The following is a 2,865-nucleotide window of genomic DNA, read 5'->3' on the forward strand; positions in this document are numbered from 1 at the left end:
AAATCCCACGGTAACCTCGGCATCAATTTTTCTTGTTTTTCTTCAAAATATTACTGGCGAATTTACCGTCAAAAAATCAAATCCGACGGCAAATCTACCGCTAACGGCTTACGTTAAATCCGACGGCATTCATCATTTTTTTGTAGTGTGTTTTGTGTATTTTGAAACTTAATAAGTGTCTGATTTTAAAAATTTTAAGGATTGATTTAGATAGTTACAAATTTTAAAATTTTACTATAAGATATTTTTATAATTATTTAAAGGTTTAATTACTCTGTTGGTCCCTATAGTTTCTCAAAATTTTCAATTAGGTCCCTATACTTTTTTTTTTCCTTTTAATCAGGTCCCTATACGTTAATTTTTTTTAATTTAGTCCCTATTAATGTTAAACGTCAAAAAAATGTTAGTAAATTGTAAAATTACTTTTATACCCTTAGGGACCTAATTGAAAAGAAAAAAAATATAGGGACTTAATTGAAAATTCGGTGAAACTATAAATATTCAATGAAAAATATTCCTATAATCTCTATTCAATGATTCATTATGTTAAACAAATAATTTTTTTATTAAAATTTCACAATAATAAAAAATTAATATCCATAAATAAAATATTATATAACTCATAAACAAAATCTTAAAAATATACTTTTTATTATGCTTTCGCTCGTTTTCTAACACATAAGGCATACAAAATGTTGCTATCTCTACTCTGAATTAAATAAAACAATGTAAAACAATGAGGCATACAAAGTCCATTTCTTTTTGCCTCAAGCTTCTCACATAATCTTGGATTTAAACAGTCTCAAATCGTCTGCAGATTTCACATGATTTAGATTGCTCCTTAGAATATTGTGAGGTTGGCAAGCTGAAATCAGAATATTTCTCTGATGACGTTCTTGTCACAGCTACTCTTGATAGTGTCTATTTAGCTCTTGGCATTGGCTGAGAACCAGCACCATCCTCCCACTTAATGCATCCAACTTCAACAAATTCTGTAAATAAGAACTAGTATATATGACCTCCTGTTGTCAATAAGAAGCACAAGATTGCTTGCCTTATATATGGAAGTTGAGAAAGGCAGAAGTATATATGGAAGTTGAGAAAGGCACAATAATAAGATAATGAAAATTATCCATCTATGGATATTCCAGAAACCATTTTTCCTATCTGTGATGAAAAAAAGCTCACCTACATATTAAAATAACCTAAAGCAATAAGAATCATGCGTCAATGTCTAATGAAATCATAACTTGATGATATTAAGAAAATATCTTGTTTAGAGATTAAAGAAGATGCCAAATTTACATACCATCAGGGGACCACGTAGGCTCAATTAGAGATTCCACAAGTGAATGATCACTCCCAGCAACACAGATACGCTTGTGGATCTCTCTGTATGGAACATTAAGATAATTAAACTCCAAGTTGAAAAATAACATATACAAATATCCCAAATCAGTAACTCCAACTATCATCAGTACTTGAAAGCCAGATCCAATACACAAAATAAGAGCATAAATGGATAGTTAAAAAGGAAAAATCTTTTAGAGGGACTAAAATTTTTTTATATGCTTGTATTTAAACAATGAATCAACGTAAGGAACAGTATATTAAGTAGAAACTATCAACTATTGAGTTTCATTCCACCTCATTCATAATTAATTTCTTTGTGGTACTATATATTAGCAGACAAAAAAATGCTATGACAAATTAATGCAACAATGCTTGAAAGATTCAATATGGCATGGCATGCAGATGCCACTTTCAAACACCAATTATTATATAGAGAAAATTAGTCAAAAAAATGACAAGAAAAAAGGCTAGAGATTCAAAACCTTGAGAGAATGGTCAAGTCTCCCTGTCAGAGCCAACAATAATGTTGTTTTGCCACTTCCTGGAGGGCCAAGCAATAAGGTCATCCCGAAAGCGAATCAAGCATTGAAAACAAATCACTAGTACAATCATGTTATGAATTATGTTATTGAATACTGATCATCAAACCCTAAATAGAAACAAACAATAAACAAGTAGTTAAGTAACCATGAAGTAAAACATATGCAATTGAAGACAGACTCAAATTTCTTTACAATCATGATGCTGAAAAGTGAAAACTAATATCATACCTAGTACTGGGCTCTGTCTGAAATGCAATAACCAAGGCCAATCCCCAAGTCCCTGCATCCAACCTAGTCCTAGGCTCTGTTTGAAATGGAAGCCACGGGAGCAGGCGCGAGACAGCGAAACTAGGCGCGAGGGATGGAGCGGCGGCGCGGTGAGGGAGGGACGGAGGCACGGTGCGGCGAGACGAGGGAAGCATGGAAGAACGGAGGCACGTAGGTGAGACGCGACGAGGGAGAGAGGGACAGAGGCGCGGCGAAATACAAGGGATGAGTAAAATATAAGGGACGAGGCACGATAGGGACGCCGAGAGGAGCAGGCGCAGCGAAAGGGCACCGTGCGGCAGATTCGGAGAGAGCTTGATGAAGAAGTTATGGCTAAGGATATGTGAGTGTGGAAGTGAGAATGATTTTTTTAGAATTTTAAAAATATAAGAGTATCTTGCTATTCCAAAAAAAGAGAATATTCATTTTTTTAAGAGAATATTCTGTTATTTTAGATGTTTTTGTCACGTTAGGGATTTAATTGAAAAAAAATTAACATATAGGGACCTAATTGAAAAGAAAAAAAAGTAAAGGGACCTAATTAAAAATTTTGTGAAACTATAGGGACCAACAGAGTAATTAACAAGGTTCTAAAAACTGAACCGGTCATCGAACCGCTCTAGACACTGGTTCACTAGTTTATAGGTTCAACCGGTTCGACCGTGGTTGAACCGTAAAAACCGTTTTATAATAAAATAATAAA

General features: G+C 34.0%; 1 long non-coding RNA gene across 2 annotated transcripts; it reads right to left on the reverse strand.

The window, feature by feature from the left end:
* Positions 1–653: 653 nt before the first annotated feature.
* LOC140174207 (uncharacterized) lies at positions 654–2,534 on the reverse strand. Of its 2 annotated transcripts, none has more exons than XR_011863442.1 (4): positions 2,124–2,534; positions 1,836–1,894; positions 1,310–1,392; positions 654–992 (listed from the first exon to the last, which is right to left on the reverse strand). It is a non-coding gene; the product is annotated as an uncharacterized lncRNA (long non-coding RNA). The 2 variants fall into 2 exon arrangements; XR_011863441.1 differs by having other exon boundaries at positions 1,836–2,002.
* Between the last annotated feature and the right edge of the window lie 331 nt (positions 2,535–2,865).

The sequence above is a fragment of the Arachis hypogaea genome, chromosome 7 (genome assembly GCF_003086295.3).
Source record: "Arachis hypogaea cultivar Tifrunner chromosome 7, arahy.Tifrunner.gnm2.J5K5, whole genome shotgun sequence".
In the NCBI taxonomy this organism is placed as follows: domain Eukaryota; kingdom Viridiplantae; phylum Streptophyta; class Magnoliopsida; order Fabales; family Fabaceae; genus Arachis; species Arachis hypogaea.